Here is a 16,210-nt window from a genome sequence, read left to right on the forward strand (position 1 = left end):
ACCATGTCCATAAATGCAGAAAGGGCATTTGGGGGGGGAAAAAACATCAAAATGTAAATGCTAAAACACTAGAAATAGCAAATCTGAAAGTACTGACCACTGCAATTAGACAGGAAAATGACATCAGGAGTCTAAAAATTGCAAACAGGAAATAACATAAGAAAACTAAATATCAGAAAAAGAGAAGCAATATTAGAACTATGGGCAGATGGAACAATTGTTTATTCTTTGTAAATACAAAGAATCAAAATTTTAAACAAAGTATTGGAAATAATAAGAGAAGTTGGTAACTGTCTGGTGGCAAATAAATATACAAAATTCAAAAGCATTTTTATTAAGTGTAAATAATACCCAGTTAAAAAATAATGAAAGAAAAGATTCCTTTTACAATATCAACAACAACAACAACAACAACAAAATAGGTAAAATACTTTGGAATAAATTTAACAAGAACTGCAAAAATGATCTTAAAGCTCAACTGAAAGTGATGAAAGTCATCAACAGATGCGATCTTGTTTCTAGATAGAAAATCTCAATATTTTAGGCCAGGCGTGGTGGCTCACATCTGTAATCCTAACACTTTGGGGGACCAAGGCGCGTGGATCACCTGAGGTCAGGAATTTAAGACCAGCCTGGCCAATATGGTAAAACCGCATCTTTACTAAAAAATACAAAAATTAGCCAGGTGTGGTGGTGCGTGCCTGTAATCCCAGCTACTCAGGAGGCTGAGGCACAACAATCACTTGAACCCGAGAGGTGGAGGTTGCAGTGAGCTGAGATCACACCACTGCACTCCAGCCTGGACGACAGAACAAGACTGTCTCAAAAAAAAAAAAAAGAAAAAGAAAAAGAGAGAGAGAGAGAGGGAGGGAGGGAGGGAAGGAAGGAAAGAAAATCTCAATATTTTAAAGATGTAGCATCTCCTCAAATTGAAATCTGTAAATTTATGTAATCCAAGTAAACAGTAACAGTAGTAAAATATCCACATATATATGGTTATATATAATAAGGTTAATTTATATATAGGGTTATATATAACATTATATATATAAGATATATAAATATATACATTTACCTGCAAAAGCAAAATGCAAGAATGGGTAAGGAGTGAAAGGAATGAGAGAAGAATAATTTACACAGATATAAACATGTATAACAAAGCTGTAATTGAGAGAGTTTGGTATACAATAACAAAAAACTGTCAGATCAATAGAAGAAAAGAGAGAACAGAACTAGACTGAAACCCATATGGAAATGCAGTATCTTTTTTAAAGGTTGTATGTCAAGTCAGAGAGGGAAAAGATGAATAAATGATCTTAGAACACCTGACAAACTGCCATTCAAAAAGAAATAAACTTGGATTCCCAGCTCACTCTTCACACAGAGACAAATTCCAGATGAATCAAAATTGTAACATATAAAACACAATCATAAAAGCACTAGAAGAAAACATAAATTTAGGTTGGGAGATGGCCTTAATTTTTAAAGTCAAATGTATCAATATTTTCCCTCATGCCTTGTGGAGTCCATGATTAATTTGAGTTCAAGCAAAAGTTAGAAATATTGTAGAATGAAAAAAGCAGTTACACCATAAACAAAGCTAGAAGGCAAAGGACTGAGGAGATACCAAACAAAGGAGAAAAACTAAGTCTGTGGCTTTGGGAGGTAGCAACACAAATCAGGAGGAAGGAACAAACGGTCCAGCCAGATAAGAATTTTTCCAGAAAAGAACCAATGATCAAACAGGCAATAAGAACCCAAGAAGAAGCTCAAACTCACTGATAATGAAAGATGTGCGTGGCTGGGCATGGTGGCTCACGCCTGTAATCCCAGCACTTTGGGAGGTTGAGGTGGGCTGATCATGAGGTCAGGAGTTCGAGACCAGCCTGGCCAACATGGTGAAACCCAGTCTCTACTAAAAATACAAAAATTTAGCCAGGCGTGGTGGCAGGTGTCTGCAATCCCAGCTACTCAGGAAGCTGAGGCAGGAATCGCTTGAGCCTGGGAGGCGGAGATTGCAGTGAGCTGAGATTGCACCACTGTAATCCAGCCTGGGCAACAGAGCGAGACTCCATCTAAAAAAAAAGAAGAGAGAGAGAGAGAAAGACATGGAGACTTCAAGAGGAGGGGCCATTTCCTACCTATCAGATGGGTAGGACTTAGAGTTGGTTAAAACCTGGTGCCAGCACATGGGGAGGAGCAGCTCACGCTTAGGCCCTGTGGGGGAATATATTTGGAAGGTAATTCAGCAAAATTTATTAATTAAAATGGAAGATGTATATACCCTCTGGAAAGGTTTTTAAGATTGAAGACTCTCACGCCCTCCACTTACACTTGCAGAACATATGAAAGGGGTGTGCGTGTGCATGTGTGTGTGTGCATGTCTTAGTCCATTTGGACTGCTATAACAAAATACCACAGACTGGATAGCTTAGAAACAACAGACATTTATTTCTCACAGTTCTGAAAGTCGAGAGACCTAAAATGAAGGCACCAGGAGATTTGGTATCTGGGATGGGTCCATTTTCTGGTTCATAGATGGTGCCTTCTATCGGTGTCCTCACATGGTGGAAGGGTAGATCAAGCTTCTTGGGGCCTCTGTTATAAAGACACCACGCCCATTCATGAGAGCTCCACCCCTGTGATCTAATCACTTCCCAAAGGCCCCACCTCCTAATACCTAATATCAGCTTGGGGGTTAGCATTTCAACATAGGAATTTGTGGGAAAACACAAACATTCAAACTGTAGTAGTGCGTGTAGTTCACTGGAAGGAGGTTCACTGCAGTTTGATTTCAGCAGCAGAAGGCTGAAAGCTAGAACAATCGTGGACTAATTGAGAAAGATGATGAAACATCCTCTGTCTACAACCATTAACAAGAACAAAAAGGATCTCAGTGTGCTGATGTGGAAAGATCTCTGAGATATATTATTAAGAGAAAGAAGCAAGGTACAAGAGAATGTGTATACGATGGTTACATTTGAGAAGATGAATGAGGAAATCAAGTTTAAGTGTGTGTGTGTGTGTGTGTGTGTGTGGTGTGTGTGTGCGTGTACTGTACATATAAGACCTTTAGGAAATGTCCCTGGATGAGATCATAGGAACATAGGAAGCTGCTCTTGGACTAACAGAACTTTCTGCAATGATGGAAATGTTCTCTAAATTTGAGCTGTCCAATATGGTAGTCACTAGGCTCACATGGCTACTAAGTACTTGAGATGTGGCTAGTGTGACAGAAATTAAACTTTAAATTGCATTTTGTTTTGGCCAGTTTAAATGTATATAGCCACAGGTGGCTAGGGGCTTCCAATTTGGATAGCACAGATGTAGACAACAGATATTTTTTGTGAGAACTATGAAGGAGGGAAAGGGAGACTTTAATTTCTCAGTGAATGCCTTTCTGTACTGTTGGAATGTTGTGCATTTATATGTTATTCTTATTTTAAAACAAAGGTTACTGACCACCTACTGTATTCAAGGCCCCAGAATGTATAGGCATAAGGGGCTATACAACTGAATCAGGGCAGTTTCTGTCCTCAAGAGCCCAGGACCGGAAAAACGCAGGAAAGGAAATAACTGCAAGAAGGAGGGAAAGATGACCAATTCTGCCCAGTGATTAAGGTCCCACAAAGGAAATGGTCAGTCCTTTCTGAAAATGAGGAAGAGAGGTGGGGCTACTAGGAAAGGAGGTGATGTCCCAGCCAGTTTTATGAGATGAACAGGTGGCCACCAGACTGTGGGGAGAGAAAAGCATTCGGAGTAGAAAGAACAGCTAAGCGGAGGAGTAAAGATGAAATCGGGTCCAGTGTGTTGAGAATTCCACAGGTAATTTAGCTTGTTGGGAGGAGGCTGAAGAGATGAGCAAGAGACAGGCTCGAGAGACCAAGTATAGCAGGCGAAGGAGTTCAGATTTTACCCTAATGACCAAGAGAAGCCCCAGAATGGTTTGAAGCAGGGAAAGGAAGTGATTGCCTGTGAGTTTCAGAAGAGACACACTCTGACTATGGCTTGACATGTCAAAACCGAAGACAGGAGCTGGAAATGAGAAGGGCAGTTGAAATATCTGCAAGATTTATTTTTATCCTCCTCTATACAAAAAACAATAAAGCTATTTATAGACCTAAAATTGCATTGAGTACATTTTGCTTTGTACACAAAACAATCATATTGGGTCTGTTTAGGGTTGTGCAGTATCACACTTCCTGCGGCCATCTCATTTTTTTATTAAGCTTCCTACAACCTTGAGAAGTCTTTCTGTCTTTACCTTTTCTAATTTTTCTAAGGCTTTAAATCTCTGGGAGATTGCTAGGATAAGACACTGAAATAGCGAACAAATCTGACTTATCCTTGGTGGCGTGACTATGGTTTTAGACCCAGCGAATAATGCTGCTAACTCCTAGAGCGAGGCTTCTCAGCATTTGGGGCTGGACAATGCTTTGTTGTAAGGAGCTGTCCTATGCATCATAGGACGTTTAGCTGCATCCCTGGCCTCTACCCACTAGAGACCAATAGCATCCCCACTCCCAGCTGTGACAACCAAAACTGTTTCCAGATATTGCCAAGTGTCCCCTGAGAAACAAAATTACCTCTGACTAAGAACGATTGTTCCAGGCCCCTTGGGGATGAACTCACCCAACTTCCTCATTTTACAGATGGGAAAACTGAGACCCAAAGATTGAGACCGGAAACCAGGTTTTCTGACTCAGTTTGGAGATTCTTTTAGAAATTTGAAATTTTTTTTCTTAGCCTCAGAGAAATGCAATATAAAATAAAGTTGGAGGAGTTTTCATTCAAGTCAGTTTCATTAGCTAAATATTCATTTATATTTAGCTTTTTTTCTCTCTTCATCTCTCTTTTTTTCTCTGTCTGATATCTTGTACATGATTCAGCCTCAAATTTCTGTTTAGTAGCCTGGTTTTCAAGCCACAGATGCTACAGTAGCCAAATTAACGACAATACTTTTTTAAAGACTATGAAAACACCTACCCTCTCTACTTGTAGCAATTTCATTTTTCATTTGCTCCCAGTGAAAGAAGTTAAGGGGAATGTGTCCCATCTATTTTAGGGGCTACTGCATGCCAGGCGCTGTGCTAGCCACATCCCAAGCACCATCATCACAATGGCTCTCTCAAGTGATGGGCACTGGCATCCCCATTTTACAGAAGTAAAAGCTGAGGCTGATGGAGGTGAGGTGACTTGCCCAAGGTCACACAGTCCAGTGAGTTATAGAACTAACATTCAAACCAGGTCTATCAGATTGCAAAGTAAAACTGGGTCCAGGTTGTCAAGAATTAGAATGAATGAATGATGATCACCCAAGGGAGGGTTGAAACCCCTTAAAGAACCAAATTCCCTCCCATTTACTTGGATCACAGAGCTGAGAGCTCAGCATCCCCAGGAGGAAGCGAGGCCTACATGGCAGTTGCTATAACAACTCATTTTCTTATAATTATAGAACCTAGTGGCAACATGAAAAGCTGCACATAGAGTCATCTTATTAGGGCCTTCTTCTGACAGTTCCAGGAGCTTAAACATCATCAATTTTTTAAGAATCACATTTAATATAATCATGCATTGCAGGAGCAGAGGCTCAGAGAGTGACGAAGCCAGGAGATGAGCTCTCCCACCTTGTGACTGGGATTGTGGAGCAGGTGGCATGACAGACCCTGGGGAAAATGGCATCTCTTTCTTGGGAAATTGTCGCTTCTCTTTTTCCCTTTTGGATCAATGCTTTCAGGACTCGGCCAAACAGTGTATTTAAAGAGAAAAAAGAGGACAAGAGAGCCAACACAAAATTAACCTAACACTCGGCAAATAACAGGGATCTGCAGCAAAATTTTAGTATTCTTGCAACCACATTTCAGTTTAGCTTAATTTAGCCGTTTCCCCAAATGTGCAGGGTTTCCCAATTTGGAAGATGGTATAGATAAAAGAATACACGTGTATGCATGCACACACATACACATAACCACACGTCGGTGCACATACCCCTCTGGGTCAGAAAATCCCGACTCTGCCGCCTTATTGGCTGTGTGACCCCGAGTGGCTTAATCAATCATGCTGATCCCCAGCTTTCTCATCCATATATTAAAAATATGCCTCTTTCATGAGTTACAATAAAGATAAAATGGGAAATGACTCACAGGCTATCTGGCACATAATAGAAGTTTAATAAAATAAAGTTGTTATTATTTATTACAGCAACTAATTATTTTTAAAATGTTGTTTTACTTTCTGTGAGTATCTTCCTTTTATTACTCCAATCAAGGATTTGAGAAACCTTTAGGAAGCCCTCTCTTCAGTGGCACCTTCAGCAATCCAGCCAGGTAGCAGAACTCTAGGAAAACCGATGTGCCATCTCGGCAGTGAGGCGCAGGAAGAGAAGGAAAAGTTGTAATGCTAGGACCCTAGGACTTCCAGGTGTGAAAGTGGGGAGTCAAGGACCGGTTCCAGGGGAGATGAGCTCTAAGCGGGGTCTCCAAGCAGAAAACATGGACGGCAATGGAGGCAGAGGACACTGTGTGGGCAATGCTGCAAGTGTGAAAAGGCATGGCAGTTTAGCAGTGCTGTGAGAGCCCCAGAACACCGGGAGTGCAGGAAGGCAGTGGCAGAGGGACAGGAACCAGCAGCAAGGCCCACCTTTGGAAGAGCCTGCAGTGCCGGGCTAAGGACATCACACTGCAGCCCCTAGGAAGCAGGGAGACATCGCAGATTTCTCAAGCAAGAGAGTGATCTGATGACCTAACCTGGTTTTTGTCATATTGCATGAAGGGGTGGGACAGAGATGGAGAGCTGGGAGCTGGCACAGTGGAAAGGGTAAGCCAAAAGGAGCAACTGAGCTAGGGCAGCGTCCCCTGGGATGGAGGCCCACAGGTACCAGGCATAGCTTCCCACTGGAGACCCAAGCTAGGTGGCAGCATCCATCTAGCAAGAGACCTCCCTCCCCAGAAATGAAATTATCATGCAGCTACAAGAGGAAGCTCACGTTTATCGAGCCACAGTGGAACAACTGTGTTAGCTTACATTGTCTCACTTAGGCCTTGCACTAGGTCTATGATGGAGCCATCAGCCACCCATTTTGCAGATTGGGAAACACAGGTTCAGAGAGCTGAAATGACATGTTCTAGTTCACAAACCCATGGGATCAAACCCCTAACCCACGTACGTCTTCCGTATTGCCTTTCCACAGTGGTGTGCTGAGAAACCAGCTCTTGGGGGGAGAGGAGGAGATTTGTAGCCTTTGCTGATTTCCATGGTGTAAATACTCCCACCATGATTGATTTCAAGCTTCCAACAGTTTCACAACTGGCTTGCAAACTTGGAAGAACCAGCTCTCAGGAGTGGGTGTGAGTTACTCCAGCCCACCCCTGCAGGAGTCCCATAGGAAACAAGAGTGCTCACTAAACCCTGCAAGTCTTCTTCTACGCTATGTTTATTAACCAGTGACTTGCTTTATTGCAGCATTTACTTACCAGTGTTTGTTTGGCTCAATGAGAACGTAAAGCCGGTAATAAAAGCCCATCCTTTTGCGATGGAGTAGTCATTGAATCACCCTGTCTCTCATCAAACCCTATGCACATTCCTCCTAAGGCGGCACCATGTGTGTTTTCTCTCTCGGAGGAACGTTTCGTTAAAAAATTAAGCCACGATTGCTTTGCAACTATCAATTAATAACAGCATATATTTTTGAAGTTCATTCTAACAGTACACTCACAAAGCCAGGAGAAAGCACCTGGACAAAAGCATAGGCCAGCATCTTCAGTCTGACTTTCAATAAAACCCTGGCCAGAAGTGAAATAATAAACATGAAACACTCTGGCAGCCTTTCTCCACCAAGTCCTCATGTGCAAATTCTTTCCATGCCAAATAATGACTCTGCTCCTAACCCAGCAGGCAGTGTTTTTAATAACTTGCCTAAAAATGTTCCTCAAAATTAAAAAGAAAGAGAGAGCAATAAAAACCAAGACAACAGATAATAAAGTAAAATCGCTTATCTCCATTTGCTGCTGTCAGCAAATATTAGAATCCCATGAAATGAAGGCCCTGGAATTTTGATGAAAAATTGGTAGAGGCAAATGGCGAAGCTAGAAATGTTGTCTAACTTCTTAGGAATGTGGCATCAGAAAGAGAGTTATGAGGATGTGTTATCAGCAAGAGTTCAGAAGAAAAGATAGGGCCCTGATTTTAAATAAAGATACTGGAAATGAGGCAACCAGAGCTGTTGATGTGATCGATGTGGAGTTTCTTGGTCAGCCATAAGGATTTTTTTTGTTTGCTCATTCACCTCCTTATTAATTAATTCATTCATTCATTTGAGACAGGATCTCACTCTGTTACCCAGGTTGGAGTGCAGTGGCATAAACCGGCCCACTGCAGCCTCAACCTCCCAGGCTCAGATGATCCTCCTGCCTCAGCCTCCTGAGCAGCTAGGACCACAGGCATGCGTCACCACTTCCAGATAATTTTTTGCATTTTTTGTAGAGATGGGGTTTCGCCATGTTGCCCAGGCTGGTCTCAAACTCCTGGGCTCAAGCAATCCTCCCACCTCGGCCTCCCAAAGTGCTAGGATTACAAGAGTGACCCACCACACCCAGCCTTATTCATTTATTAAGGGCATTTTTAAGTGCTTCACCCAGCCAGGTGCTGGCTAGCTTCTTAGGGTACAGAGACAAAAAAGACACCATTCCTGCCTCAAAGAGCTCCTGGTTCAGTCAGCAGGAGACCTAGTAGGTAACTCACTGATGCCAACTCTGTTTAATTGGTACTAGAATGGAGGGTCCTATAGGACGTGCATGAACCCAAAGGAGAAAGGACAGGCTTTGCATGTCAGTGCAAGCAAGACTGCACAGGCCCAGGCCATGTGCATTTGGTGTTGAGGGATAAATAGGGAGATGGCCCCGTGGCAGGCAGGAAAGACAATCCAGCTAGAAAGGACGACACAGACAACGGCAGGGAGGCATCAAATGGACAGCATCATGAGGGAAGGGCCAGTGCTTCCGGGAGGTGGATGCACCTACGGGAGAGGCAGGTGAGCAATGGAGGCACAGGAATGCCATTGTGGGGCTTGTGCTCTAGAAGGGGAGGAGAAAGGACTGGGGCTGCTGAGGAAAGGGGCCAGGGATCAGGAAGAGGGCTGGGACAGGTGGTGATGTGGGTTGAACCACAGCGTTGGAGTGAGAACAGAGAAGAAAGGATAGTCACTAGAGACTTCCAGAGGGAGAAGGGCCTGGCTCTATGGCTGCTAGATGCAGTGGCCAACACTGAGGAGGCTGGTTTCTGTGTTTCTCCCTGCTTCTTCTCCTGTTAGTGTTGGAGGGAACGTGAGCAGGATTGAGGCTTGAGACAGCGAGCCAAGGCCCCCATTTCTTGGCCCTAGATTATAAAAGGAAAGGAGAAGGAGCCACTGGCAGGTAAGTGAGCTCAGCAGCATCCTTAGGAGCCATTCCTGTGTAGCCAGGGATCCCCTTCCACTTAGCTGCAGCCTCCTTTGAGCAACCTTCCCTGACCCTGTCTACCCGGGCAGGTGGCCCAGCTGCACAGCCTCCAGGGTGTGGACCTCAGATGGCTCACTCTGCCTCTCTGAGCCTGTGTTCCTCATGTGCAAGTGGGGTAACAATCCCACCACCCTGGCGTGCTGGGACCATTCAGCACCATTCAGGGGTAGTGCACATAAAGTGCTAGTCACAGGCAGGAGCCCAAAGAGTGGAATGGATCGGTGAATGGATGAAACAGAAAAAAATCCACACCTTCTAATGTTAGCCTGAAACTTCAACCGGGGTTTTATTTTTGTTTTACTTGTTGCTGTTTGTTTTAATAATAGCCCACTGACACTGGTTCTTTTTGTTGTTGTTGTTGTTGTTGTTGCTGTTATTGTTGTTACTGAGTCTTGCTCGGTCGTCAGGCTGGAGTGCAGTGATGCAATCTCGGCTCACTGCAAGCCCTACCTCTTGGGTTCAAGCAATTCTCCTGCCTCAGCCTCCCAAGTAGCTGGGACCTATAGGTGCGTGCCACCACACCAGGCTAATTTTTGTATTTTAGTAGAGACGGTGTTTCACCATGTTGGCCAGGATGGTCTCCATCTCCTGACCTTGTGATCCACCCACCTCGGCTTCCCAAAATGCTGGGATAACAGGCATGAGCCACTGGTTGTTTAAAAAGGACTGACCCTCTCATTTCCAGTTCTTGGTCCCACCTCATTTTAACGAGATAATGGTGAGCTCTGGTCCCTTTGGGCTAAGGTGCCCCTCCCACTGCCGCTTCTCCCCACTGGATGTGCTCTAGGTCTGGACTGCAGGCATTCCCAGGATCCTTCCCAAGTGCCTGCACACCCTCCAGTCTGAGCTGGCCCTGGCCAGAGCCTAATGAGGCAGATTCTCTGAATGCTGGATCAGGGTGTGGGGTCAGGGATGCTCCTGAGACCATCCCAAGAGACAGGGCCCACAATGCAACACACCCAAAGCCCGCTCCATGTCAGGCCAGTGCTGGGAACTGGAAACACAGAGATGCACCAGACACCTCCCTGCCCTCCAGGGATCAGAAGCTAGAGGGGGCTGCAGGTACGGGATAGGCCAGGCAGAGGACAGTGGGAAAGGAGGCCTCATGAGCCTACAGAGCCCAGAGGAGGCCCCAAGTCCAGCTAGAGGATCAGGAAGGGGTCCCAGAGTTGCTGACTCCAGGAAGAGCACAGCTGAGAAGCTGCACAGAATGTTTGTTGTCTGATCCACACATTTGTTAGCTCCTTCAGGGCAGGGGTTTTGTTTTATCCATTTTTGTATCTCCCAGCAACAGGCATTGAGCCCAGGCCAGAACCAATATTAATAATGACAAAGAAGAAACGGGAAGGAGACCAAGAAGGATGGAAAGAAGGCAGGAAGGTCACAGCTTGGCCAGGACAATGGCAGGGTGACATCAAGTTGTGGCAGAGAGAATGGGATATGGAGCCATGAAGCCAGGTTCTTGCTTTGTTCTGACATTTCCTGGCTATGTGACCTTGGGAAAATCACCTCACTTCTCTGAGCATCAGTTTCCTCATCTGTAAAATGGGGATAATAAAAGTACCTACTTCCCAAGATTGTTGTTAGGCTGAAAAGTAGATATAAAAGCATATTTAAGACATTATTATTATTCATCTTATAACTGAAGTACTAAAAAATAGCCTACAAAAAAAATGACCAGACTGGGCATGATGGCTCACACCTGTAATCCCAGAATTTTGGGAGGCCGAGGCAGGAGGATCGCTTGAGGCCAGGAGTTCAAGACCAGCCTGAGCAACAAAGTGAGACCCTATCTCTACCAAAAAAAGAAAAACCTTTTTAAATTAGCCGAGCATGGTGGCATGTGCCTATAGTCCCAGCTGTTCAGGACGCTAAGGTGGGAGGATCACTTGAGCCTGGGAGGTCAAGGCTGCAGTGAGCCACGATCATGCCAGTGCACTCCAGTCTTGGTGACAAAGTAAGACCTTGCCTCAAAAAAAAAAAAAAAAAAAAAATGGCCTACCCTTACCAACAAGCAAACATGTGCCTCCAGGAATTCCTGTGGGAAGCCAGAGACCGCCCATGAATCCTGACAATGAACTGGCTACCCCTTGAAATGTTCCTCCAGGTTCTCCCAGTCACATTCCCAGGGAGAAAAGCCTGCAAAGAGATGCCTAGAGCCCAACCAACAAACAAAATCCAGCTAATCAGACAGGAAGCTAAGAACACAAGAGGAAGAAAAATGATATCAATAGGAAGAAAAGAAAATGATAATTTATTAAGCACCTAGAGTGCACCAAAGACAGACTATTCATTATTATTGTCTGATTTTATTAATGAAAAATTGGGAGCTTGGGAGTGAAGAGATTTTTCCCAAGGTCATGAAGCTAAGATATGGCAAAGCCAAGATCTAAGATGCCCAGGCGAGCCCAGCCTCAAGCCCAGGTGTACCCCGGAGGACAGCTGTGCCTCTCCACAGCTTAGCACCAATGACTTCCAAATCCAAACTCAGCTCCAACTCACAGACGAGCCTGGAAACAACCAGGCCTGGCAGCATAGCTAGATGCATAAGCACCTCCCAGAGCCTCAGTACCCTCCTCAGCACCAGCATCTTCCATAGCACCAACAACCTTCAGAGCACCAGTAACCTTTAGAGCACCAGCACTCTCCTTGGCACCAGCTCCCTCCATAGCACCAGGATCACCATGACACAAGCACCCTCCACAGCACCAAGATCACCATGACACCAGCACCCTCCACAGCACCAGGGTCACCATGATGCCAGCACCCTCCACAGCACCTCCATAGCACCAACACCTTCCACAGCACCAGCCCCCTCCATAGCACCAGGATCACCATGACACCAGCACCTTCCACAGCACCAGGATCACCATGACACCAGCACTCTCCATAGCACCAGGATCACCAAGACACCAGCACCCTCCATAGTACTGGCACCTTCCACAGCACCAGGATCCCCATGACACCAGCACCTTCCGCAGCACCAGCACCTTCCATAGCACCAGGATTCCCATGACACCAGCACCTTCCACAGCACCAGCACCTTCCATAGCACCAGGATTCCCATGACACCAGCACCTTCCACAGCACCAGCACCTTCCATAGCACAAGGATCACCATGACACCAGAACCTATATAGCACCAGCACCTTCCACACCACCAGGATCACCAGGCCACCAGCACCCTATGTAGCACCAGCACCTTCCACAGCACCAGGATCACCAGGACACCAGCACCCTATGTAGCACCAGCACCTTCCACAGCACCAGGATCACCATGACACCAGCACCCCCAACATGACACCAGCACCTTCCACATCACCAGGATCCCATGACACAAACACCCACCACAGTGCCAGCACCATCCATAGCAAAATCAGTTTTAGAGAACCTCTTGCTCTCAGATTAAGAAAGAAGGAGGGTTTTTTTCTCTGCATGTTCCCATTTTCTCACATAACCCTGATGAAAATATTTCAAGTCTGTGGCCCTTTATAATGACTGCAGGGCCTCCTTAGTTTCAGAAATGACAAAAATTCCAGGCAATTCTTTCAGCTCATCTTTCTCTATTCATCTCTCCCCACCCTGCTCCCTTCTTTTCTCTCACACAGTATAATTGCCATGAACTGCTTTCCCCAGGTTAATTTTGAAATTCAAATCACAAGCTGTCCCAGATCCATGAAGGGATTGGAATGAGAGGGGGTGCACCTTTGCAGTTCCCAAGTTTCCCTCAGCCTCTGGCAATATACCTGCAGGGTGACCCAGTGCCTGTGTAATAGCACCAAGCTCTCTACCTGGAAATTCCCTGACTCCAGCCCTAGTTCTCCAGTGGAAATCTCCATCCTGAGCTCCAAACCTGTTAGTTCCAAGGGTGGCCAGACCACCTGTCCTTCCTCTCCCCACCCATGGTCTCCAGGCACCTCACACTCAGAGCATCCCCCCAGCTCCCTACCTCAGTGGCAGGTAGACAAGCCAAACACCAAAGAGTCCCCCAATGCCCTTCCTCCAACCAGGAGCAAGTCCTGTAAATTCCACCTCCATAACAGCTCCTCCCTGGATCATGAGCCCTAGCCAGCTGACTCAGCTCAGACCTTCGGACTCTTCTTAATTACCTCCACACCTCCTCCCTAGCCTCCCTGCAACCACCTCTGCACCTGCAGGTGCATCCTTCACGGGGCCCAGAAGGAGCTCTCTTTAAGAAAGTGAAAAACCAGGCTAATTAATGCTTGCAGCTTTACATAAGCACAAGAGAATCTGCTCCATTCCTCCCATTTTGTTTCAAGTGCAGGTCTCCCTCTGCCCATGCCTGACAGGGCTGACAGAGGGCTGCCCCTGAACCACAAAGCCCTTCTTTCCTGACCCCCAGGACTAACTGAGTCAAACTGCTCAGGGATGGAGAACTTCTACAGGCCCTGGTCCCTGACCCAGCACCCCTTTTTCTCTTAGCTGACTCTGTTCTACCCAGCAGTTACCTACTGCAGGCATCATGGCTGAGCAGAGAGGCTGCCAGGCCCTGGCTCTGCATTCTGGCTCTGCCACTTGCTGGTGGGTAAACGTGTTATGTCACCTCTCGGAGCCATAGGGGATTATATCAATCTCTCACGTAGATATGAAAAAATAGCCACATCACCAAAAGTTGTCAAAGAAGACAAAAAAATAATAGCCCTACATCACTGCTAATAACACAGCCATCAACAGCATTTTAATATTAATACATTTATTTCCATATTGTTGTTCCTCAGTATTTGTAATTTTTCATAGCTCCAATCCTAGAAAGCATACAATCTTAATCTCTACTTTACTCACTCAACATTCTCTCTTTAAGTATTTGCCCAAATTATTGCACTTCATAGCCATCATTTCAAATGACTGCTGGATAAAGGATAATTTCATTAAAAACTCTTAACACTCTGTTTTTTTTTTAAAAAGCACATTTAAAAAATAATTCTCATTTTTGTCTGATTATTGAAATAATTAAGTGCACATTGCATAAAATTTGGAAAGCATAGAGAAGTAAAAATTAGATGAAAGTATCTCATAAACAATTTAGAGAAAACTACTCTCTGAGGAAAAAAAGGTAATTCTGAAGAAACTGTAAAGTAGTTCATCATATGGATGTGTTCTCATTTATGAAATCACAAGAAAGTTGTTGAAAGTCTAGTTTCCAATACTTTAATTTTATAGATAGTACTGCAGTAAACATTCTTACATGTGAACCTGGGAATATTTCTTGTGATCTCTTGCCAGGAAGGCAGGTCAACTTGACCCCATGGCCTGGTGCACCAAGATACCCCAGGCCTCTCCTGCGAGCTCTGTGCTCATTCATGCAGGTACCTGCTTATTCCTGCAAGTACTTGTACGCAGCTGGGTCTTGGTCCACTTTCACTGGGCCTGTGCTGTGTGGCAGACACTGAAAGTACAATAAAAAAGTAAGACCAGCCACTGCTCTTCAAGAGGAGGGTGGCATCTAGGGAAGTTCCACATTCCAGGGGATGCACACAGAGGGACCACACTCCTCCCCTGGGCCACATACTCAGCTGCTTCAGTATTGATTTAGCAGGGAGAAAAATAGTCAAAGACAAACAAACCCACATGTTTCTCCCCGCATACACTTCAATTCCCAGATAACCAACCACGAGTCATGTTCACTTTCAAAGCTCCCAGTCACAGTTGACATAAAAAGGCTACTATTGCGCACTTATCTTGTACAGATCCAGGTGCTTTGCATGTACTTTGTACTTCATTGTCATAGCAACCCTACTATTATCTCCATTTGATAAGTAAGGCTTGGTGACTCGCTTGTGGTCACACAGCTAGGACAAGGTGGAACCAAGGCTCAAGCCCAGCCAGGCTGCTGCATCGTCCATCCACAGGACCACTTGTTCTACTGCCTCCAGGGCTGATTGTTTGCCTCCTAAATACTTTAGATCTGCCTGCATCTCTCCACCCACTGGCCACCCTTATCTGATCTGCCACCGTTTTTTGTGTGTTTTTTCACTTGAATGACTGCAGTAGCCTAATAGTGCCCCCCAATCCCCTTTCATCCACCACACTCCATTAGCCATGCAAAAGCCAGCATCCTTTTTCTAAAACCCAAATTTAGTCATGTCCCTTCTCTTCCTGAAGTCCTTCAAAGGCTTCCTGTTGCTTTTAGTATTAAACCCTAAATGCCTTCATACAGCCTTCAATGCTTGGAACTGTCTGCCCTCCGCCCACTTCTGCCTCATCCGTGTCTGCTCCCCGCACCCTCCTAGAGCCCGGCCTCACTGTCCTTATTTCTTTTTTTTTTTTTTTTCTTTTCTTTTCTGAGACGGAGTCTCGCTCTGTCATCTAGGCTGGAGGGCAGTGGTGCGATCTAGGCTCACTGCAAGCTCTGCCTCCCTGGTTCATGTCATTCTCCTGCCTCAGCCTCCTGAGTAGCTGGGATTACAGGCACCCGCTGCTACGCCCAGCTAATTTTTTGTATTTTTAGTAGAGATGGGGTTTCACTGTGTTAGCCAGGATGGTCTCGATCTCCTGACCTCGTGATCCGCCTGACTCAGCCTCCCAAAGTGCTGGGATTACAGGCGTGAGCCACCGTGCCCGGCCCTCACTGTCCTTATTTCTATTCAGGGTTTCTATTTCTGTTTCTATTCAAGGTTGGGGCTAGCCTCCTTCCCGCCTCAGGGCCTTTGCACAAGTTGCACTCTCTTCAGCTGCCAGCACCTTGTACCTTTTTCA

The 16,210-nt window shown here is 45.3% G+C and overlaps 1 protein-coding gene across 1 annotated transcript in view; it reads right to left on the minus strand.

The window, feature by feature from the left end:
- NSG2 (neuronal vesicle trafficking associated 2) overlaps nucleotides 1-16,210 on the minus strand; it is a 63,062-nt gene that overhangs the window by 27,923 nt on the left and 18,929 nt on the right. The gene's annotated exons all lie outside the window — the stretch shown is intronic.

This window comes from Nomascus leucogenys, chromosome 2, assembly GCF_006542625.1.
Source record: "Nomascus leucogenys isolate Asia chromosome 2, Asia_NLE_v1, whole genome shotgun sequence".
NCBI lineage: Eukaryota > Metazoa > Chordata > Mammalia > Primates > Hylobatidae > Nomascus > Nomascus leucogenys.